The sequence below is a fragment of the Myxocyprinus asiaticus genome, chromosome 42 (assembly GCF_019703515.2).
Source record: "Myxocyprinus asiaticus isolate MX2 ecotype Aquarium Trade chromosome 42, UBuf_Myxa_2, whole genome shotgun sequence".
NCBI classification, from domain to species: domain Eukaryota; kingdom Metazoa; phylum Chordata; class Actinopteri; order Cypriniformes; family Catostomidae; genus Myxocyprinus; species Myxocyprinus asiaticus.
In genome coordinates, this window is record NC_059385.1 from 21,993,630 (window position 1) to 22,020,175 (window position 26,546).

General features: G+C 37.1%; 1 pseudogene; it reads right to left on the reverse strand.

Annotated features, from left to right (window-relative positions):
• Nucleotides 1-274: 274 nt before the first annotated feature.
• LOC127432311 (V-type proton ATPase subunit B, brain isoform-like) lies at nt 275-25,810 on the reverse strand (annotated as a pseudogene).
• Between the last annotated feature and the right edge of the window lie 736 nt (nt 25,811-26,546).

Below are 26,546 nucleotides of genomic sequence, written 5' to 3' on the forward strand. Positions count from 1 at the left end.
ATGGTACATATATTACCAAATCTCCAAGGGTATGCAAACTTTTGAGCACAACTGTATATAATTTGTCCATTCAAATTGCATATTATTGAATTTAAGATTTGGTTAACATCTGATTTATTGACAACACAATTACTACTTTTTGCAAATCCCCTGTCGTTTAAAAATTTTAAAGCAGTATTAGAATTACTCAACACCAAACCTTAAAGAGGACTGCATACTTAGGCTTTATATGACATTGCTGCACCATCTATCATCAACACTCATTTATAACACGTCAAAGTTTATTTCATGAAGCAAATGCTCACATACACATTTCCAATATACCTTTCATGCATAAGGACACACAATTACTGAAGAACTCACATTTAAGATATAACACATTTTACAATATTACAGTATATATGGCACCATAATAAATAAATAAATATTTATTTCCATGTAAATCAGACTAGGGCAAGTTAATTTCATGCCAAAATCGTGGCTTTCACAAACTTACAGCACCTGTGACATGGCACCTTTTTGGTATGTGACAAAAAAAAAAAACAAAAAAGAAAAAACAGAACAAAAAGATATTCTATTGCTCAATGTTTATTTTTCCCTCATTTTAAGATACGGTTAGGACCACTGTGCTTTTATATTTCTTTGAGTGCATTCACTGAACATATGGCTTTCTAATGATATTATAAAGTAAATACACTACTTCAATATGTACTATATCTAGTGAATTGATTATAATGATGATAAATTCATACAATACATTAGGATGAAACTTGGCACTTTTGTGGTGGATCCTAATAGCTTTGACAGTTGTTCCAAGAAATTTCACAGGCTGAGAGAAAACTTGGCCTTTTCCACATTATCCACCACTTGGTCAGAACACTTGACACATTGAGCTGTACACAAATACCTTCCCCATTACAGTGTAGTGACACTTTTCACATATTTGCTTTAATATTTAGCAACACTTTAGTATTTAATAAATACCAAGAGCAATGATAAACAAGCCACGTAAAACAAATTTGTATTCCATCAATACAGCTACTGAGACAACAGGACTCAGTGTACTTGATTTGAGTGAGTAACATCTAGTGTAGTAGACTAATTCATGGCTGAAGTAAAAGATGACCGACTGAGCAAGAAAGTAAGTAAGATTAATGTTTGGAGCCTCAAGGGTAAAACTCAGCCAGAGTGCTCTGAGGAATCCTCTTCAGCATCTCCTTGGGGAAGATTCTCAATAGCTGCCAGCCAATGTCCAAAGTTTCGAACACAGTTCGGTTCTCATATGCACCTATAGCACAAAGTATGTTAAGCCCTTCTTGAATGCATATGCTTTATAGGCTGCTGCCATTCAAACAAACACAAAGTTTGTAATGAATTAAAAATGAGCCTCATTTACTTGTGGGTCATTCTTACTATGCAGTACATTTTCAATATTTCAGAAGACAGTTAGAATAGTATAAAAATTAACTTCAAGTTAACACCCTCACTTACGTTTTTAATGCCTGAGTATATAACTAAAAATTATATTTATAACTGCATAACAGGAATGACTCAGGTCTATTTTATTTTATGTTCTTTATAAGATAAAAGACAAAGAGATTTTTTTTTTTTATATCATTCGCACAGATGCTCTCCTGTCCTGACTTACCCTGGGAAATAAAAATGTTCTCGAATTTCTGTAAGAACTCCAGGTACAACAAGTCATCCGATGTCAATACTTTCTCACCAACCACAGCCTTCATTGCCCGGACATCTTTCCCAATGGCATAACAAGCATAATACATAAAGAGAAGAAACTTTGTCACAGCCTTCTCAATCCACCACATCAATTCTCCACATGTGCTTAAATCGTCAAATAAATGTTTTTTTTTTTTTGTTTTTTTTTAAATCACTCATCAACCTTCTTCCAACTACTGTAAGAATTTCTTGTTCGCAGTGAAAAAAACTAAGACTTACCAGCTGATTAGAGACATCCGAGTGGTCTTTGCATGTCATTCCCTCACCTATATCTGACTTCATCAGTCGAGACAAAGAAGGTAGTACATTGATGAGAGGATAGATCTAAATAAATAATACATATTAATAATAAATAAATAAATAAATAAAAAATTGGATTCATTCATCTGCTACAGGGGTTTTCAACATTTTTCACCCCATTACATCCTGTATAAAACTGAGCATACATGCAATTTCGTACAGTACCATATTAATGTATTTATATGTTTTATGATGCTTTATAAAGCCATTAAAATAATCATTACTGATGTACAGAGTCATATCCTCTTATACTTTGCAGCATTTTTGGGCTGCTGCCTGAAATTTTTCACACACAAATTTAAAGCTCCCTGTTCACACATACAGTGGACTAACTTCATAAAAATGGTCTCATTTTACAGATAACCCCCTATATTTTAAGAAATGATTGCAATAATTCATAAATAAAATTTTATATGTTTACAATATTTTTTGGAAAAAAAATACATATTTTTTTAAGTCTAAAGTTTAAAAGCATGCCATATCAGTTCTGTGTCCTCTGTTTTCAAGCCAAAAGTCTTATTTTATTCCACTGGATAGCAGCAAGTACTAGAAAAAAAGAATTTTTCCTCTATCACCTTCCACCACATTATACTGATCTGAAATGTAGGTAGTGCTGAGAGCTTCCACACTGTTTTGTTGCATATCTTGGCTTCTGATTTGTTTAAAAGCCCAATCTAGTTGTCACTGGAAAGCAGAGAATCCCAGCTTTACAATGATGTGTAACCTTTCAACTTCAATAAATGAGAACCCATTTTGTTGATGATTTGTTTCTCATACTTTTTCTACCAGACTTCAAATTTTGTTCAAACATAATTTTTTTTGTTATTTTATGTAACTAAATGCAAAAGTGATGGGGTTCTAAGCTTTCAAATTTACCACATATGCCTAACTTATGCATCCAGGGACTTCAGTGTTTTAAATATTTAAACGGCTTGCCATATAGCACCTCCTCATGGTCCGCAGAGTTTAAGAGGATATTCAGGCTACATTTTTTTTTAATAAATACATTTTTATGTGGGACACAAAGAAAGATTTAGCTGAACTTCAGCTTCAGCTTTGATTGATGTTAACTTAATATTGTAATTTTGTTTTAACACTATTTTCATTGTATTTTTTATTTTTTTGTGTGTGCATATTTTCATTTTATAGACCCCCTGTTGAAGACCCCCTGATCTACTGATGCACAGTTCACATTGTAAGGCTGTTTTCATGACTTCCCTGTCTGTTATGAAGTTGTCTATCCACATAAATTTGACCCTCAGTGATGTAGCCTGTTAAATCCAGAATAGGATTGGCGATATCTGTGGATAAGTGTTAAAAAGGGTAAGCATATCTGTTCCACACAACAGTTATGATGAAAAGAGGAGAAGGCAGATGTTTGCTAACCATCATTGGGCATAGTCAGGATTGGGATTTGGGTGATGGAGCCATTTCATCCCTCCACACGTCCAGCTCTCTCATATATTATAGCCAGATCGGTGTACATGTAACCAGGGAAACCACAACAGCCAGGCACTTCTTCTCTAGCTGCAGATACCTTGAAGAAAAAGATCCAGTTTAATATATTGGGTTATGAGTGGGACAGCCTTGATGCTTACCAGCACCTTCCATGAATAGGGTATGAATAGGCCTGTTAAGGGATTTGTTAATCTTTTTCAACAAATGGCCAGTGAAAGGAGGGTTTTAACCTTCAGAAAATGTCGATCGCCAACCTGAGGTCAAGCTAAATATAATATGAGCTGTTCTATTTATTTTTAATTCATTTTCTATGAGGTTTGCCAAAAATTGGGACAGTGTAAAACCCTGATTTGTGTGATTTTTATGATTTACTAGCATTAAACATGAAAAATAAAATCAACCTAATATTTATAAAATTTACAAAACAAGTAACATTATTTCAAATGCACCCTTAATTAAGCTATCAATCAGTAGGGGGTTAGCTAGTTTGGGGACAAATATTGGTTTGTTGATATAGACAAATATACAGTATAGTTCCCCCCCAAACATTTTTTTTCTTACAATAACTCTGGTAACGGTAGGATGGTTGTCCTTGATGAATGCCGTCAACATTACAATTTATAGATAGCATATCTTATAGTTTGTATCAAAAACCTGGGATTTGTGTCCCTAATGCTATAAAAGTAATGGGATATCAAAGTGTACCTTATTCATGGAAAGTGCCAACAGTGTTCAGTATAAATTCACACATTCTGCCCTACCTCTCTTAAAGCATAGGAGCTCATGTCAGTCAATACAACTAGCACATGCTTCTCACACTGGTAAGCCAGAAACTCAGCTGAGGTGAGTGCAAGGCAAGGGGTTACGATGCGCTCAATCCTGCAACAGGAAATCGAGCATTTTGGTTAATTACATTTCAACCAAGTCATAACCAAAATCCTTTAACTTGGGCATATTTTCTGTCTTTAAATGTTTTAGAAAGCAATATATCAGCCTTCAGCCACCATGCTCTCAAGATATTGGCATCATTCATTTATAAAAACAATATCGGCTACACGCTCGATAAAAATTATTGTCTCTTTTTGAGCAGAAACACATTGTTTTATTGTCAACCTCTGATCACTTTTACCTTTGAGACAATTAAAATACAAAGAACTGGTAAGAAGTCAAGTTTACAATGATAAAGGCACAGAATAAAACATATGAAAAAGCACAGAAAAACAGACCAGTGTGGCCTCACCTCATTGTGGGGCAGACCAGCTGCAGAGAAAATGGGAATTTTCTGGCCTCTGGCAATGCTGTTCATGCCATCAATTGCAGAGATGCAGCTCTGGATCATTTCCTCAGGATAAATACGACACTGAGGATTAATTGGCTGACCTATGGGAAACAGGTGGAAATCAGACATGAATACACAACAATGCCACTGATGACAATTTAAGAGCATGATGAGGGATGGGAATTGTAAGGAATTCAACCATTCTGGTTCTGATTTCACTTAAAATAAATATTTGGGGTTCAATACAACTTAAGCTCAATCAACAGCATTTGTGGCATAATGTTGATTACCACAAAAATACTCTTGGCTCATCCCTCATTTATATATATATATATATATATATATATATATATATATATATATATATATATATATATATATATATATATATATATATAAGCAAAAATAGAGGGGACAATTTTTGAAGGGTTTAAAAGGCATAAATGTGAAGCTTGTAATTTTATAAAAGCACCTACATTAATTATTTTGTGAAAACTCATGTATTACTTGAGCTATAAAGTTGATTAAATGGCTTTTTATACTATCACTTTAGGGTTTATGGCAGGGTTCCCCAATTAGTTTTCACCAAGGGCCAAATTCTGTCAACAATACAAAGTCAAGGGCCATGGCCGTCAATGTAATGACATATTTTTGTGCTTCTGCTATTATTATTAGGACCCAAGCACTGAAAGTGTGAAGGCCCTATTGTTCTTCTAAGGATTATTAAAGCACTGAAAGTGCGAGAGCCCTATTGTTCTTCTAAGGATTATTATTTGGGCCCAAGCACTGAAAGTGGGGGAGTGCAGGGGGACTCTGCAGCACCACCTAGAACATGGGCATGTTCAGGGGGCTCTGTAGCACATCCATTTTGACCTACAGTCACCAAACTTTGTACACATATAGATCTCATCAAGCCGGACAACTTTCATGCTGATAGTCATAAGCTCTGCCCAACAGGAAGTTGACCATTTTGGATCGTTTGAAAAATGCATGCTCTGGAATTCGAAATACTCCTCCCAGGGATTTCATGTTACAGGTACCAAATGTGGGCGACATCATGCCAAGACAATGACGATGCTAAATTGTGAAAGGATTTTTGATATATCGAACGGTATTGCCATGGTGACACGATAAAATAACGTCAAAAAATTATAATAAGGAAATGTCTCATATCTTTTGTGTGCATGGTGAGATTTACAACAAAATTGAGCCAAATGTTTGTCCTTGCAGGCTGATCACATCGATGTGGCTATTGTGGGTCACGGTTGTAGCGCCACCAACTGGTGGAAGGAAGTGTGTCACTTTTAACAGACTTTGAAATATCCCTATTATATTAACCTGAATTGCTTCAAAATTTTTTAGAATAATGTCAAGACAGTGCAGATTTAAAATTCTGAAGGGAATCTTAAATACTGTTGCCATGGCAATGCATTAAATCTCATCATTCCTTTTTGTGTATATTCACATGTTTTTAGGTATTTGGCATGCTTGAATTTTAAAGTTTATTGTTAATAAACATATTTCTTATTTTTTATATAAATAAAATATAATAAAAATATCAACTGAAATGTAAAAACAATAGAAAACCATGCCATAAATGTAACCCAGGTCTGACTGGCAATTACAAGAAATGTCCAATAGAGGTCAGCCAAGCTCCATGAATGATTCCCAAAATAACACCGAGATTTTTTTTGTGTCGTGTCTAGAAGGGATCCCACTTTCATATGTTATGTATATGAAGTATGTGTAACTACATTATTCATTTAACTATATTTCTCATTTCATGTGTTAAACATCTCAAGTTCTTGAGTTGGAGTTTCTGTTTCATCTGATCTGTGTATGTTTTGATTGCCGATCCGGCCCTGGAATGTGTTAATTTGAATTTATGATAAATGTTTGTTCTGGCTGTGTTTAGTGTCAGGAGTTTTTTCTGCAGCTCACGCTCTTTTCCAGGAAATAGAAGAGAGAAATGTGTCCCCCATTGTGATTGCCTTCTCGGCCATATTGTTTTTGCGTATGTAGAGCGTGTGTTTTGTCTTTATCTCTCTCTCTCTCTCTTAATCGCTCTCAGATGTGGGGTAACCAGGTGATCTGATTGTTAATGTGCAGCGCTGGCATGCAGTGTGTTTCCTTCCTATATAAACCGAGTGTTTCATGGCTGGGTTGTGCGATGGGTGTTCGTGAGCTGTGCCATCTTGGTCACTGATGCTCTCGTGCAAATTCCCGCTGCTGGAGCGGAGAATATGTGTTCGTCGCTGTCTGAACTTCGAAGTTCTCTGGGATTTTTTATTTGTTTTAAAATACAGAACGGTCAATAAATGTGTTTCCGCTACTCTCATCTCCCCGCATCTTATGTTGCATTTTATTTGTAACACCCATCCACTGACATACAGATGCAATCTTGGTTTATTACAATAACACTTTATATTTGTGTGAATTAGAAACCAGAACCTCTAAAAACTAGATGCAAAAAGCAAGCACTAGACCAATCAGTCATGTTCTTGATTAAACTGCTGATTTCATTTACTGACTAAAAAAATCCCAAGACTGATAGTGGCAGACGTAGAGATTAAATTACCATATAATGTGAAATATCTATTTGAGTGATTGAATAGGTCATTAAGAACGACTGTTTATCAAAATAGGTGATTTAAAATAATCTCTTATTGTGCATAAAATAATTAATATTCATGAGTTTTGCAGCACTGCCACCCAAAGTACAGTTTTCCTAGAGTATATTTTTATTTAGAACTAACTTTGTGTTAATGTTCTCTTTCAAATGGCTTATTCCAGCTGTTACAAAGTTGATAGGTCTACAGGATTTTATTAGCAGAATAACACTGGAGATGCATGCACTCTCCATGCATGCGTACACTTAAAAAAAGAAAAATTGTCCTGCACAATGTGAAGTTTATTCCAGATTGCTAGTTTTATGTCAAGATAAGGAACATTTAGAATTTGTTTATGTGTTTAATAGACAATGTACTGGTACTCTGGAGATTATTATTATAATTTTTTTATGTTGGCAAATCATTAGCAAAATTGTTACTATGTGGTTCCTGTGGAAATGCCATTGTATCAGATATTTATAATTTGATTGTGACTCCAATTAATGAACTAGTACTTGTTGCAATGAAGCTTGGTACCTTAATCCATAAAATCTACACTTGGGCGCTTGTTTTGGTGTTGCCACCCCTCATAGTATATAGTACATAGGTCAAACTCTAATTGTATTTGTTCGTATATGGCCATATACCAGATTTAAATATCAGAAAATCTAAATATTGCAACAGTCCTAATTATTATCTATTTTAACCTTAGATACGTTTTCTTGCATTACCTAACTGCACCATAATTTAATGACCAAACTTTCGTTGTGGCAATGTGTTTGATTACGTTGTGACAACCAGAAAAGTGAATTTCCTATATTCGTAGCCACCGTAACTTTGGACCAGTGCCAGTCCATCATTACGATGTTGTGGCAACATCAACGAACAATAGTTCTAAGCATGCGTAACTACATTCTTCAGTTAACTATGTTTATCAAAAGAACAACAACGTTAAAGATCCATTTAAGATGGCTAGCAAAATAACAATGTCTGAAATAACAGCTTGTATTCGGGAGCAATGACGTCACTCTCTACCCCATGTGGTCCAAATCGCTCCGAACCGGTGAGTCATTTGTTTGTGCTGATTTGGGCTGTTAAAAGAAACATCATAACATATTCCTTTCTTTGTATTTAACAAGATAGCATTTGGAAGCCGTGAAATTATTTAAAGTTTTTTCGCAAGTGAACAGCCACAGTATCCAGCCCTGAATACGTTTATTAGTTTTAATTCTGCTAGAAGCTGGTGTGATTTGTGTTGACGGTGTCTGTGGAATTGCATAGTCTTAGCTAATATTCAAAATATTTCTTTGAAATTTCATCGCAGTGTTTGAAATCATGTTGTGTGCCATTCACATGCTTGAATGCGTTTGTTTTTGCACTAAAAATACACGCAGCGCCACAAAGAGTAAAAAGTATGTCTCAACTCGAGACGTTTAACATTTTAAGTTCTTTTTAACTTGACATGGCATCTAAAAACACAAACAAGCCATCAAAAGACGTCTATCTAGTGCACGTTTACATTGAAATCATTTATAAAACAGCGCAGACGGACACATAAATGTGCTCAATGTGAACAGCCCCTCAGTGTAAGACTAGAAATCTGTAGAAAAGTTTGATCACACTTCTCTATTCTTTATTATTTGTTACTGCACATTTTAGATTTTAGAGTATAACTTCATCAAAACTAAGAAGTAACACAAAAGTATGGAAACTGTGCAGTGACCAAAACAAATTAAATCAGAAACATCTTCTATTTTAACTTCTTCAGTGTAGCCTTTCATCTATTTCAGCTCTGCACACAGTTCATTTTCTCAGTCAACTTCAGGCAGAGATGTGTTTGAGTTTGATGTGGTGAAAGATTAAATCTTTGCCAAAAATTAATGCTTCAAAGATACCAAACACGACACAAACCAGAAGCAAGCACAAATGATGAAGACAGGCGAGTGATTGACATGCGGTTTAAATACTTGTTAAATACAAAGAAAGGAATATGTTATGATGTTCTGTATCATCTCCATGCAACAGTGTAACATCTCCTCCACGTTGTGTTCACTATCAAAATCCTTATAAACTTTCACAGACCACAGACAGCACACATACATCACAGCTCAAGTTTAATCTTCACCTTGTATGCTGAGAATGAAGCACAAAACCCACATTTATACAAAGAATCCTTAACATTCACTTAAAATCCCCATTAGTTGTGTAATAAAATGTGATTAGAATTTGAAGTGCTATTAATACAGTAGGCTACGAATCTGAAAATGGCAATATATGCTGAACACTTGTATGCTGAAAGTGTTCATAAATGTTTTACTGATATAAAAATGTTAATTATATACAGTAGATATATACAATATACAGAATATGACATTATGACAAAAATGAAAATTTTCATATATGTAGCGTATATTTTTTTTAAACACTTGTGGAATTTAAATGTGTACTTAAATGCTCAAATATATGAACTCTAAGGGTACATTTACACGACAACGATGTATTAAAAACGGAAACGTGTTTCCTTTGCGTTTTTGAAAAGTTTTGCGTACAGAGGACAACGTTGTCAAAACGATCCCCGTTCACACGGATCCGCGAAAACGACTAAAAACGCTGCATTATGCATGCCAGGCCACTAGTTTGCGATGTCACTTTTTAAAGAAACACTATGCGCCTGCGCACATAAGCATTCTTTCAGAGTGGTGAATACAAACAGTGAAGATGGTGAAAGTATCGAGCAATTTTGTCTGGACGGACGATGAGGTTGCTTTGTTACTACAATTACTTTGCTGGAGAAGCGTCAATAAACTCAAAATCTTGAGCAGCACAAACACAGTCCTGTAATCCACCATTGTAGTTTTGAATGTCTCGCGTGTTGTTTTGAAGTACTCGCGCATGCCTATAGACTGAACTCTTAAGATTATTCAATAAACTCATTTTTACCATCACTTCGTCTCCTGCCTTCTGTATTCCCCCTGCTGACTCTTGGGCTAGTAGGAGAGTAAGTTTTGAAAGCTGTTGATGTTGACTGGTTTTGGATATCAGACAGAACTCTGATATATGGATATCTTCTGACGGAGAGAGAGGTCTTGTGTACACTGGATCTAACATGCATTTTCACTGCCTCATGTTTTTATATTCTAAGCATATAATTGAAAACTGTACATGGCATCACTTCTCTATCTATAGGCTATATACATAAGCGGTGGGTGAATGAATTGCAGGGTAAAGGTACATCAAATAAAATTAAGTAAATAAATAAATAACATTTAAAATACAAATACATTTTTCCCATCTGAATCCATACATTAATTTCAAGATTTTCAAATTGCAGGATCTGCCTACTGTACAATGTTCACACTCCATACAAAACACTCCAAATTAATAAACTGTTGATTATTGTTATTTGCACAGACACCAGTATTCATATTGATAATTATACATCTCAAATTGATGCCTATCATTCCATCATTCTTCATATAACACGTAATACGCGTGCGCAAGACGTCATTGTTTTTACAAATTCATGTTTTCGTATGTTTACACGGAGCATCGTTCTCAAAAACGTGCACTTTGAAACCCGTTTTCAAAAGTTTGCATTTTCAGGCCCCAAAACATTGTTGTCGTGTAAACGAACAGCTAAAACGCATAAAAAGTTTTCCGTTTTTAGTTGAAAACATTGTTGTGTAAATGGCCCCTAATTGTATTTGTTCGTATATGGCCAGTGGCAAATTCTCAGGGCCAGCAAAGCCTTTTCTGCTGGCATAAATTGTAAAGCAAAGTGTGACAACTGTTTCACAAATCGCATAACCGAAGCCATGCTCGTTAGCCGAAGCAGCGCGTGAACCCGAGTTGCACCACGTCAAGCCTTCAGAATTCCACAGAATCCCTAAACAGTGTAAGTGAATAGGCATCTAAAGTCAGATTGTCAGATTCATCAGCCAATCAGACTGATTTATATGTTCTTGTGGCTGTGGTCTTTAGGATATGTCCAAGTCCAGGCCTTTTAGCTGGCGTTGAGTGACGCAATCACGCTTTATGTGATGTATGTAATTTGAAAGTGAAGAGTGCGAGATCTTGCTGACGATTTGGCTGTCATCACTGCTGGTATTGCTGTTGAGAAAGAGATCCTTATGGATTTACAAACCTGAGATATTCTGCATGATCATGTGATTGATTAATTAAACAGGAAAGGAGGGCTAATTTTCACTTCAAGCAAATTAGTAAGTGCTTTTTGTATTGTTATACATCAGGAGTTTTCTAAGTGTAAATTAGGCTGCTTGAGCATCCAGTGTCGGATCAAGTTTTGAAATGTAACCAAATACCCTGATGAAACAAAATGTATTGCAAGCAAAATATTTTTAGAGAGCTTTTTCTTGGTATTAGACCTCCTTGGTTCTGGCTTTCATGCATGGACATGTTTTTAAAATGTCAATTGGTATTATTAGTTGACTGCCACATAATGTATGATGGGCATACGGCGTCTTATTCATTGTCAAACTGTGTTTTCTTAATGGCATGAATCGCACTGAAGTCCTAGACTTAAAATGCACGGGCCGCGGCTGTATATGGCCATATACCAGATTTAAATATCAGACAATGTAATAATGGCAACAGGCCTAATTATTGAATCCTTGTGTGATTTTAACTTACAGATTTATTGTACGTCTATTTTAAACTTGGATACGTTTTATTGCATTCTCTGAGGCAGAAAATTATAATACAAAAATAATTAAGGGTCTTTCAATACCCACAGCTTTCACTTAAATGTATGCTATTTTTGCGTGCATTTTTTTTATTTTAAATTTAGTTATTAAGCACTAAAATATTTACATGTAAATGCATTTAAAATGTAATTAACACAATTACAGAGGTATATAATGATGATTTGTGAGTTTTCACTGCAAAACAACCCCCAAAAAATTCAGCAAACTGCATTGCAAAATTTGAGAAAAGCAGCAGCAAATTCAGCCATTTTGTAATTCCAGCTAGCCAAATTATGTGGCCATTTCCTAACTACACCATAATTTGATGACCAAACTTTAGTTGTGGCAGTATAACTGATTATGTTGTGACAACCAGAAAAGTTAAATTTCTGTATTCATTGCCTGTATTCAATTTAATTTAAAGCCGGTTTATGGATGAATAAAAATATTAAATAATTCATTACAATATATTCTTTAGATCTATATAAAATATAAATAATATATTATTATATTATTTACATTATATTAAATTATTATTATTTATATAAATAAATCTTTAGATTTATTTTTTTCAATAAATAATTATATTAAATTATAGCAAAAATGTCAAATTAATCAGTTAGCAAAAAATTTAAATTTACAATTAAAAATAGATAGATAGAGTCTCTAAATGGTGATTCATGAGACTGTCACCACATTTATATATAGCAGCATATCACGATACACTGGATGGGAGACCCTCTTGGCAGCACGACCTGATCACCAGGTTCCTCAAAGGCGTGAGGAGATTGAATCCTTCTAGACCGCGCCCGATTCCCTCTTGGGATCTCTCTGTGGTCCTACCTGCCTTACAGAGAGCCCCCTTTGAGCCCCTGAAGCAGGCCGAGCTCAGCACTTTGTAGCTCATGGTGGCGCTCACTTCTATCAAGAGGGTTGGAGACCTGCAGGCGCTCTCTGTCACCAGTGAATGCCTGGAGTTTGGGCCGGCACACTCTCACGTGATCTTGAGACCCCGGCCCGGTTACGAGCCCAAAGTTCCCAAAGTGAACCTGCAAGCGCTCCACCCAATACCCAATACCTTTGCGAGGTTCTACAACCTGCGCATAGAACTAGTGTCAACCCTAGTGTTACGGGGTAACATCAGGTAGGCCGGGCAGCCAGTCGGGTGTATCGCTTGCCTTTCCCCTTTTAAGGTGATAATGTGTGCTATCTTGTCCTCAACAGTTCCCCACAACTGGTGAACACTGGATGCTTCTTTAATTCTTTAAGCACTATTCGGTGGCAAACTCGGTGGAGTAGTAACGCCACCAGGCCCAGTACTCGTGGTATGCCCCTTTTCAGGTGAGCCCGTGTACTTGGGCTCAGTGTTCCATACGTGGTGATTCCCCCCTCGGTAATCCCGTATGATGCATTTCCACTGTTCGGTTTCCCCTCTGGTGAACCCTGCATTTCCCCTTATCAGGGCTCTGCTCTGCCTCAGCCACTGTTGCTCCATAGAGAGGGTCCTCCCCAGTGGCATCATTCCATATGTGAACTTCCCCGTCGGTAAGTCCATGTGACGTATTCTCCACATGTTAACCTCCCTCTGGTAGGATGTGGTCTCCATAGTGCTCTCCCTCCTGGAGAGGGAAGAGCACTTCCCCAGCATTATTCTAGGTGCTCAGCAGGAAATTGCTTAATACAAAAATCAGGAAAGGCCATCACCTGCAGCAGCCTGCCCGTGTCCGCTCCTCCGTAACTTGTGACATGTTTCAGCGCCTGCGGCGTTTCGTATAGGAACCCCTAGTGTCACTACACTGACACAACGTCGAGTAAGTGACAGACAGGGAACGTCTTGGTTACTGATGTAACCTCTGTTCCCTGATGGAGAGAATGAGACGTTGTGTCCCTCCTGCCGTGGCGCTGAACTGACCGCTGACATGGCCGGGACTCTCTCTCGGCTCCTTAGCACAACTCTGAATGAGTGGTGCACGCCATCTCCTTTATACCCGTATGTCTGGGGCGGAGATTGGCATGCAAATTATACTCGCCAATTTTCATTGGCTTTTTCTGAATAAAGCAAAGGTGATTGGGGCTCTCAAGAGTGAACCCCTAGTGCCACTACATCGACACAACGTCTTGTTCCCTCCATCAGGGAACAGAGGTTACATCAGTAACCAAGACGTTTTTTTCTTGGGGGCTAATCACATGGATGTGGCTATTGTGGGTCACGGTCATAGCGCCACCAACTGGCAGCAGGAAGTGTGGCACTTACAACAGACTTTGAAAAAGTGCTCTTATATTTACCCAGATTGCTTAAATTGTTTAGACACTGCTGATGGAAAATTTTGTGAAGTTGTAGTCAAACTGGAATGGTGGCATTTATCTATTACTGACTGTATGATTAGGTTCCAAGTTTACATTAATGTTGAGTGGTTGCTGTGTCCATCATGCATTGTTTTCCGAAAGCCACCGAGTGGAAATGGACCCATGGTGCTTGGGCCCGTCATCGCTGCTTGCAGCTATATTTATTTTTATTATTCTTATTTTCAAGGTTTTCAGTACTTCTGGGGTACATAACCTGCATAAAAACTCTTGAAAGTTTGCACACACATCAGAGTCATTGGCCATTAGGGCTTGTCAAAATAGCGGGGGGCGCTGCAGCACCACCTAGAACATGAGCCTGTTTGGGGGGCTCTGTAGCACATCTCTTTTGAGCTACAGTCACCAAACTTTGTACACATATAGGTCTCATCAAGCCGGACAACTTTTGTGCTGACAGTCATAAGCTCTGCCCAAAAGGAAGTTGGCCATTTTGGATTGTTTGAAAAATGCATGTTCTGGAATTTTTCATACTCCTCAGAGGGATTTCATGTTACTGGTACCAAATGTGGGCGACATCATGCCAAGACATTGACAATGCTAAATTGCTGATATATCGAACGGAGTTGCCATGGCGAAGCAATAATGTCCAAAAATTGGAGTAAGGAAATGTCTCATATCTTCTGCGTGCATGGTCAGATTTACAAGAAAATAAACCCAAATGTTTGTCCTTGCAGGCTGATCACATTGATGTGGCTATTGTGGGTCACGGTCGTAGCACCACCAACTGGCGGAAGGAAATGTGTCACTTTTAACAGACTTTGAAATATCCCTATTATGTTAACCTGAATTGCTTCAAAAAATTTTAGAATAATGTCAAGACAGTGCAGATTTACAATTCTGAAGGGATTATTGATATCTTAAATACTGTTGCCATGGCAATGCATTAAATGTCATCATTCCTTTTTGTGCATATTCACATGTTTTGAGGTATTTGGCATGCTTTGATTTTAAAGTTTATTGTTAATAAACAGATTTCTTAATTTATATATAAACAAAATATAATATCAACTGAAATGTAAAAATACTAGAAAACCCAGGCTATGTCTAACCCAGTGTGTGGCGATTACAAGCAATGTTCAATAGAGGGCATCCAAGCTCCATTGTTGAATGATTCCCAAAATAACACTTTGAGAAGATTTTTTGTGTCCTGTCTAGAAGGGATCCCTCTTTAGTCCATTATGTATATGAAGTATGTGTAACTACGTTCTTCAGTTAACTATATTTATCTTTTCATGTGTTAAACATCTCCAGTTCTTGAGTTGGAGTTTCTGTTTCATCTGATCTGTGTATGTTTTGATTGCCGATCTGGCGCTGGAATGAGTTATTTTGAATTTATGATAAATGTTTGTTCTGGCTGTTATCAATGTCATTTAGTGTCAGCAGTGTTTTCTGCAGCTTGGGCTCTTTTCCAGGAAATAGAAAAGCTAAATATGTCCCCCATAGTGATTGCCTTCTCGGCCATATTGTTTGTTTGTATGTAGAGCGTGTGTTTTGTCTTTATCTCTCTCTCTCTCTCTTAATCGCTCTCAGATGTGGGGTAACCAGGTGATCTGATTGTTAATGTGCAGCGCTGGCATGCAGTGTGTTTCCTTCCTATATAAACCGAGTGTTTCATGGCTGGGTTGTGCGATGGGTGTTCGTGAGCTGTGCCATCTTGGTCACCAGTGCTCTCGTGCAAATTCCCGCTGCTGGACCGGATTTTCCTGCAATTTTTTTTTATCTACACAGTGTCGATATGGCAACAAGTAAACAAAGAAGTTTCATCTCACCACCGTGTGTGGAAATGTTTAAACCACATGTGTGACAACTAACCCCGCGTTAGTTTGTGCCCCGCGCTCCCTACGAATCTGAAAATGGAAATATATGCTGAACACTTGTATGCAGAAAGTGCTCATACATGATTTACTGATATAAAAATGTCAAATATATACAGTAAATATATGCAATATACAGAATATAAAAATGACAAAAATTACAATTTTCACATCTTGTTTTTTTAAACACTTGTGGAATTTAAATGTGTACATAAATGCTCAAATATACAAACTCTAATTGTATTTGTTCGTATATGGCCAGTGGCGATTTCTCAGGGCCAGCAAAGCCTTCTCTGCTGGCATAAAATTTTGCCTATGTATTTTCAATCGCTTTCCACTCAGTTCATCTACAAATGAATAGCAAAAAATTAAAAAAATGTATCCAACTCAGTAGGACTCTTTTTATTAGTGCTGATTTATGTACTTCTCCAATGACGTACAATATCTCATGACTGACAATAGCACACATAGAGATGAAGTTATCAAATGTATTATGTTATTATGGGAATCAAACACCTTTATGTTTGACTGCGGCAAAACAAATGCTTAAAGTCTGAAGCAGTCGCAACTTTCCAAATATAAGGCAGCTGTTTGTATAATCTACATATTAATGGTGTATCCTTCTAAACATTAGCGGCACCACAGACAGCACACATACATCAGAGCTTGCGTTTAATCTTCACCCTGCGTGCTGAGAATGAGACACAAAAACCCGCATTTATACAAATAATCCCTAACATTCACTTAAAATTCCCCATTAGCTGGGTAATAAAATGTGATTAGAATTTGAAGTGTTATTAATACAGTAGGAAAGAGCAAGGCACAAACTAACACTGGTTTTCTTACGTTTGTACTTGGAGTTTGACGTATTTTTCTATGACAAAAATGACAATTTCATATATGTATCTTGTTTTTTTAAACACTTGTGAAATTTAAATGTACATAAATGCTCAAATATATGAACTCTAATTGTATTTGTTCGTATATGGCCAGTGGCGATTTCTCTGGGCCAGCAAAGTCTTCTCTGCTGCCATAACATGTCTAATAAATAAATATTTTTTCATCCTTTCATTCTCATTGACCTTTTTGCCTATGCATTTTCAATCGCTTTCCACTCATAATTCATCTACAAACGAATAGCAAAAAATAAAAAATTATCCAATCAGAATTTATTCCTTGATGCTTACAAGCAAAGTGCGACAGCTGTTTCACAAATTGCATGCCTGAAGCCATGCTGGTTAGCCAAAGCAGCGCGTGAGTTTGAGCTCCACCCCATCATGCCTTCAGAATCCCTCAACAGTGCACATGAATAGGCATCTAAAGTCAGATTGTCAGATTCATCAGCCAATCAGATTGATTTATTTGTTCTTGTGGTCAGTGTGAACATGCAGTATTCTAAACTAATTTATGTCCTCGTTTGCCCTACATTAATTTAGAGGCTATTTAAACAGTTGTGCGTATGAATAATGAATGCAGACTCATATTTAATGTACTTCATTTATTTTGACAGTGCACAGAGAAAAAAAAAAATGCAACAATAGAATTGCAATGAAATTACAAGCCTAAACGACTTCTGTGCTCATATTAAAATCTACTTAGACTATCTTAACATCTAATGCCATGATTTACATTTGTTAATTTAAAGCTGGTTTATGGATAAATAAAAATGGTAAATAATTTCATTGCAATATCATCTTTAGATCTACATATTTTCAATAAATAATTATATTAAATTATAGCAAAAATGTAAAATCAGTTAGCAAAAAATTTAAAATTACAATAAAAAACTGAAAGTGTAGCGAAGACACTGGGGCAGTTGTGTTAAGATCCATGTGCAGTTTAATAAACATATGAACAGCACAACAAAGTAGCAAATAAAAGGATAAACGACAAAACAGGCAAGGGTCCGGTACTGAGGAGACAGTCCAAGAAATGCAAACAAAGTAAATCCGAGAGACAGAGGGGTAATCCAATAAACAGGCAAAAGGTCCAAAAACTCACAAGCAGGCAGGGAAATACAATAAAAAGGCAGGAGTCAAAAATACAGGAAGAACAGGAACAGTAATAACACTCAGAATTGCAGACTAGGCAGAACAAGACTTTGCACTGAATGCAGGTAAACAGAGAACTTAAATAGTCTGGGATAATATGAAACAAGTGAGTGAGTAATCAGTCTGAGCAGGAGATTATGGGAAATGTAGTTCGTGAAGGGAAAGCTAGAATTCCAGAGTGGAGACCTCTGGCAGCATTCTGGAGAGATAGCAGATGCTGCAGGTGTAACAGATAGATAGATTGATTGATTCTCTGGATTTTGATTCATGAGACTGTCACCACATTTAGACAACATTATGCCAAGACATCAAAGATGTTAAATTGCTAACAGATTTTTAAATATTGAACGGTGTTGCCATGGTGATTCACTAAATTTATGGCAAAAATAGGCAAACAGAAAGTGTCTCATATCTTCTGCATGCATTGTGTGATTTAGATCAAAATTGAGTTTAGGATTTTTCTTGGGGGCTAATCACATGGACGTGGCTATTGTGGATCACTTACAACAGACTTTGAAAAAGTTCTCTTACATTTGCCCAAACTGTTTAAATTGCTTAGACACTGCTGATGGAAAATTTTAAAGGTATGCTTGATAGCTTTAATAGTGTTGTCATGGCAATGGATTAAATTACATGAAGTTGCAGTCAATCTGGAATGGTGGCATATATCTATTACGCATTGTATGTTTAGGGTCCAAATTTACATTAATGTTGAGTTGTTGCTGTGTCCATCATGCTTTGTTTTCTGAAAGCCACCGAGTAGAAATGGACCCATGGTGCTTGGGCCCATCATCGCTGCTTGCAGCTGTATTATTGTTATTGTTCTTAAGGATAATATAACAAAGTATTGCAATAATTTCAATAAAGAAAAGGCAGTGAGCCAGTGTTTTCTTATAAATTATTTTTAATATTAAGCTATGCACCATATTTTTTTACTGCACAATGTTATTCTTAATGTGCACTATTCCACATGTATTTGTATCAAAGTACCTTGTGTTATATTATCCAGGCATTAATCCAGGCATTATAAAAAGAGAAGTTGGCTTCAGAAGTCCGTTTCGAATATACTCGTAGCAAAATACATGTGCAAATATAAATAGGACACACATTCATACAACAGCACACTTATCTCACTCGCATAATAACACAGATTATATACTCCTCAGAATGCATCAACACCATGGAAAGAACATAATGAAAGAGTTATGCCAAATTAGATAAATTAATGCTTTAACAGTGTTCAATATATTAATCTCTAACAGCTGAAGGTGCGGCATGAGACTAGTATAAATGTTTGTAGGACAGCAACAGTGCCGCCTATTGTAGTGAAATTGTTTTTCATTTTTATTTTTTATGCACTGTGTGTGTATAGACCTTTCAGCAGATGTTTGTCTCGCAAAATTGTCACGGATTTGATGTGAACAAGCCTTTAGCAATGGGCCAAACATTTGTCTCTCAGCCCGCGGGCCGCCTATTGAGGAACCCTGGTTTGTGGTGTTACGTTGTCATGGCAACGAAGTTGTAAAATTCGATTTAAGCAGCAGCAGGGGAACTTTTAAGAAAAGGTTAGTAAGCAAATTAATCAAACTAAAATAATGTTAACACACATTTTGTTCACTTCTTGCGGCTACACTTTTGAAATGGTGAGTAATGTTTATAGATTGGCCCCATTTACTTCCATTGTAAGAGCCTAACTGTTAACCAGATATTTGCTTATTTTAAGAAAAGGAGGGACAAGTCTAAATAAATTTTTGTGGTATTAACATTATGCCACAAATGCTGTCGATTGAGCTTAACTTGTATTGAACACAGAATATCCCTATAAAAAATGAATTAACAATTCTTATAGAACTTTTTGATAAAGGGTCCTCCTAACTATATTAAACTGAAAATACACAAGAAAAAGAAAAAGTTAATGGAACTAGGGATGCATCGATCCGATACCTGGATCGGGTATTGGTCCGACAAGCCCGATCCAAATCCGATACTCTGTGTTAGTCATGTTCATTACTGTCAAGCTCAAAAAATGACATAAAAGAACCATAAAAACACAATTAAAGTAGTTCATATGACTCGTGCATTTTATTCAAAGCCACCTGAAGATGTGCGATAGCTCTGTGAATCACAAAAGGCTGTGTTTAATAAGTAAATACATAAAATGCAAGCGCAGCTCCAGTGCGTCAGTGAAAGGCGCTGCTCTGTTTACACACACACTCGCGGCTATTTTTAGCCTTCACAGCGGTGGGCAATATTTGAGCGCTACTCACGAACAACACCTCAGATGTAGATGCTCAAAAGTTCGGTTCACTTATAATATGCATTTAGAATGGCACTGGAGGTGCTTTTATTTTTTTTTTTTAACCAGATTTTGAATAAGAAGTGAATTAAACTACTGTGAACTTGCCTACAAACAGACACACTTACAGGACTTCCTGGAGAGTTCAGAATGCCAAAATAAAAGCATGAGGGTTTAAAAGTTAAAGGTGCACAATTGAGATATATTTAAGCAATATCACACAAGCAAGAGTGCGATATGGCCCTACATCAGCACTGCTGTGATTCGGCTGCAGGTAATCACAGCAGTGCTGATTTAGGGCCATGTAGCACGATTGCGAGTGTGATATTGCTTATATATATATATATATATATAACAGTTCAATGAACAAATAAATTTAAAAAAATTTGGAAAAACTGAGTACGGTCATAAAAACGCATTTGTGCATGGTACTACATTCTTATGTGACAGTTCAGAATCTGCCATTGCTGGTTCAAACCAAATGATGCGTCCAAGCCTTCGCTAGTAATTCAAAAATGTCACTTCAGAAATAGTATCACGGCTTGTGCTGTTTCTAACAAGTTATTGGATAAACAAGGATGGATGTGTGTGTGTGTGTGTGTGTGTGTGTGAGAGAGAGAGAGAGAGAGAGAGGGAGGGAGTGTGTGCGATCACCTGTTGCCACACCCAAGCAGAGATGCTGTCAGCTTTCTGAAGATCAGCTTTCTCAGTGGAAAAATAGCCATCCAAGCGGGGGTATTTCTCCGTATTTTGCGGTAGCCGGTGCGCAAGAGTCTTTCACTATAGAAACTGCAATCTTCTTTGCCATTTTTTACAGCAGTTCCTCTCCAATGTGGAAACTCCAGTAAGAGGTAAGCGCCTTGAGTTCTGTCATTAATCAGTCTGTTGTGTCTCTCAGCTGTGATGAGCCTTAATGCTGAAGTTGTTTGTTTAAAGCAGTTTAAAGCTATTTTCTAGCTTTAGTAGTGTAGTAGTAATAAGAGCGATCATGGAGCGCTGTTTTATGTAAACACTGACAGACGCGGATTCACTTCACATCACCTAACTGGCTCATATAACACACAAAAATGATCTTTTGCCACCACCTGCTGGCTAACATATGTAATGTCAAAACAAAAAATAATTATACATGTAAAGAGACATACTATAGCTCTTAACACATATGCACTGCTCTTACACTTTAGTTTAGCACGAACACAAGCAGAGTGATACACACACAGTGAAGTGACCGAGTGCTGATGGTGTGAGACCATCAGTGCTCATGGAACATCTCTCGTCCAATCAGATTCGAGGACTGGAACTAACCGTTGTATATAACTATATATTACTATTATAATATATTATTATTATCATCATTTGTTTAAAAAATTATAATAATATTTAAGATGAACGGGTTCCAAAAAATAACTGATAAAGTGAGCTGATATCTTACAAATAAATTGAACAAAAAAGAGATCTGAATCTTTTAAAGTCCAGATACAAGTTGAAAAAATTTTGCAAAAAAAAAAAAAAAAAGGGCTTCTTTTCTACTGATGACTTATACTGGAATTCCTGTTAATTTTGCTGCTACATTATCCAGTATACGTTAACAATAAAGTTTTTCTTAATAGGCTATACATTTATATTGAAATAATGTGTAGTTAGAGGTTTGTGTTTCTTTACATATTAAATAGTACACCCAATTAGTTCCACACAATAATGTAAAGATATTCTAAACTGATTATGCAAAAAAACAACACTGGTATCGGATCCGGATCGGCCGATACTGTGATTTCCAATATCGGAATCTGATCGGAAGAGAAAAAGTGGTATCGGTGCATCCCTAAATTTGAACTGTGGTAGATTTACTCAAGGAGGACACGGGGAACCAGGTTTCTTCACCTCAGGTAGGAGGGTTTTTAATAACGTAACTTTTTTTTTTTTTACAAGCTTGCCACAACACGTCAGCTTCACACTTTCACAGTATTCTCTAACTTCACAATACTCTTTAGCTTCACAAAGTCCTTCACGACCCAGACTCTCTCAATGGTCTGCTGGCTGCGTGGCTCTTTTATGCAGCTCTTCCCGTGCTCACTGTTATTAGAGACAGGTGTTAGACATAATTTAGCTCAGGTGCAAGCACCCTTACCGCTTTCTCTCTCTCCGGACGGATGCTTGACCACGCCCCCACTGCCATTCTGTTCCAGTATTTCTTTGAATAAGAACTGGCTCCTGATTCTTAACCCTAAGCATGACAGCCCATGTACACACTACAAAGAATGTGTAACTCAAATTATGGCTGCGTCCGAAACCAGGAAAATGCTGCCTCCGGATACTATATATGGAGGTAGCAAGAGACCAAGGCATGTCCGAATCCAATGTTCATGTCACATTCTGTCTACTGGGATACCTTCATCTGATCTATTTTTGAAGGCAGCATAGATGTATCCTTCGCTGCCTCTGAAATCCCACAATCCTGTGTGCGCCATTCCACAACGGTTGAGCTTAAGAAAAAAATGGCATTCATAGCCAATTTGTGTTTAAATGTAGGTTTTTATTCACCTTTTTCAACTTTTGATTACATTTCTAGAGAGAAAGTGGTATTGTAGTTATTAAATATACACTTGGTTATCGCCAAAACTCTCTTGCTTTTTGTTCTAGATTAATAGACCATTCAGTCCTACCGACGCATTACCTTTAGTGGACACCAGGTGGTGATAATCAGTTGCTGGTATCCTAGCAACGATGTGAGGTAATGCCCCTCAGTAGCCTGTCCAAAACCAGTTTCTGGAGGTACCTACGTATGCAAACACTGCCTGTTAAGTCATTGACTGACAGGGCAGAAAGGCAACAAGACCGAGCAGGTATAGCTGCAGGCCGGAGACCTCCAAATGGGGGCGGAATCTCCAAAAGAAGTCAGAGTTACTCCAGAAGGGGGCGGGGTTACTCCAAAAGGGGGTTTTGCCAACTCCAAAACGGGTGTCACTTCCACTCACGGTTAGGGTTAGGGAAAGGGCTGGGTATGGGCTCCCTATATCTTTGCTGGTGGTTTGGAGCTCACACCCCTTAGAGCAATGCCTGCAGCTATATCCTTTTCGGATGCAGCCAGTGTATGTCCAAAATGTTTGAAATGAAGCCACTGATTTCATTGTACCCATAATGTCTAAGTAGTCCTCAGCCAGCACTGCAGGTCCCTGATCAGTCGGCTTTCCTGATCCATTGAAGACACGGCCTGCAATAAAGTACTAGTTTTAGTAAAAATATTTAATTACCAAAAACATTTGCACAATGCATTCCGGTTTCATTTCTTACCCAGCATATCCTCAGACACAGGCATACGCAAAATGTCCCCTGTAAATTCACATGTCGTTTTTTTGGCATCAATACCAGATATTCCCTCAAAAACCTGAGAAAAAAAACATAAAAAAAAAACAAAACAAAAAAAAACAATGAGGGATGGCTACTACTCCGATAATATGATGGGAGAAAACCAAATAAGAACATGTAAATTATGCATTTCAGAAAATGTCATTCCCTGACCTGAACCATGGCTTCGGAACCTGTGACCTCCAGCACTTCAGTCCACTTCTCTTGGTGCCATCAGGGAGAACCAAGTGGACAGTCTCAGCATACCTGGGAAACTGCATTGGATGCACAAAAAATATAAAATACCTGTTAACATTAAATCAAAGAATAACAGAACAGTACAGCACATAAAAAAAGACATCTGGCATTGCAGTGGCTTATGGATGCATGATTGTTATGCTGACAGTTAATGTCTGCGTAATATAGTAGTGGTGGCATTTCACAGACACAGATAAAAACAACATTTAGAAGTAGAAATTAATCATATTTGCTGAATTATGATCTCACTTTGGCTTGGGCTCAAATAAAATAAACCAGCTATTGACTTTTACATGAGCATAGGTCTTTACTCACATTTGACACTCTATAAATGCATTAACATTTTCATAGTTGAGTGACTAGACTTTCAAAGGTTCGAAAAACATGTAAAGAAAATGTATGGTTAACAAAATGTAGCCCCTATGCAAGTGATTGGATGAGTTCCAAGAAATTCACAAGGCCCATGACAAGCTTTTATGGTTGGGTCAATAAATGAGTATAGGCTGTTCATACAGGACCATTACAGGGCCCAGGACACCCCCAGCACCTGGAAGGGGTGGAAAGTTGTGACCCTACACTGAGATGCACTACATTCATAAAGCAATAAAAAAAATTAAAAAAAAAAAAATCAATCAGCAACAACAGTAAAATAATTAAATAAATAAATAAATAATATAGAAATCCATTACCTTCACTTGATCCAAAATCACAAGGGGCCCATTTACACCAGCCACAGTTATCTACGCTGTGCACACAATCACAGTTGTATGTCAAAATAGTGTTTTCATGGTCTAAAAGATCACATTTCACATACACCTGAGTCACACTAAATGACAAATCCCAAAAGCTCTCTGGATGTTATGACGTCATCAATGCATTTGATGATGATGATGATGATGCCATCATGATGCAGTTCCTGATTTGCACAGACCGAAACCCCGCATCACTGAGTATTTTTAACATCGAATGTGATGAAAATCAATTCATCTTATGCAATTACAGGTACGAGAATGGGAAGCATCCCCGTTCGTTAGCAGGCGGCTGATATATCAACTGACCCTGGATTCACCTGGCTACGTATAATTTCCATATCATGCATGGACAATATCAGAAATTATACAATGCATATTTATAACTGAAACAACACGACGATAATGATGCAATTTGTCATTCAAACAGACATCACATCATCGCGTCGCTCCAATGGGTTTGTTTAAGGGGCCCTTGACACTCACTTAATCTTGGCTGAGAAATGTAGTCACGAGTGACAGCGAGCACTTTTTACCGAACGGCGACATGTTTGCTCCCGGTAACGGCTGATGATATTTCGCTCATGGCTCCGCTCACCATTCCTCTAAGAGCGTTCATGATGACTACACTACACCAAAATCGCCCTTGTAAGAAAAGCGTGAGAACACTGCTGCACATGCGCTTTACTGGTTAGGTTTTTGTCCTCCCTCCCCTCTTCAAAATTGATGCAGTGGCGGCTGATGCCCTCTAGTGCTGACTGGACAGTTGACATTTCACTGCTTGCGGTCCAAAGATCTGAATCACTAGTGAAAATGCTTCTACAGTACATTGCCTTTTAATTCAGTCAAAATGTTAGCCTGTTTTTAAGATTTATGCATAACATAACATTTAATAATATATGCAAGTTCTACAGTATATTTTCATTTAATCATTCAGTTAGTCCATTTTGATAATTGAATTAACATGTATGCAATGATCTAAAAATGACAATGTGTAATCAGTGTACTATGATAAACTCCATTATAAATGTTATTCAATATGTTAGATATTTAATCATTCATTTATTTAATTATTATTTACTCAGTTTGATAATCCAGATGCAGAACAATGAAAAAATACAGCTTAGAGAGTCACAGTCTCTCTCTGTGTCTCCTTGTAAAGGCCATTTCTGTGAATGATTTTAATAGCACAGAGTCAGACAATGCATGATTTGATGCAGACAATATTTGGAATAAGGAGTATTGAGATTAATCGGGATGCACGCGTCAAGAGGAATAGGGAGTATTGGGGTGAACCAAGATGCATGCGTCAAGAGGAAGTCTCAAGGATAAAAAAAAAGAACACCACCTGTGGCAGCACACACACACTTCTCCATCTCACAGGGATGTGTTGTGTGTGACCAATAAACTGAAATAAGGGAAATCATTTAATATACTAATCAAATTAATGCAGAAAGTAATGATTGTTAGTTAATATAAAACATGTAACCATACGAAGTGATTACAGTGTGTTTTATGCATATAAAATAAAATAGTTATGCTTTTGCCACCACTGAAGTAAGTTAAGCCAGGATGTCCTGTTA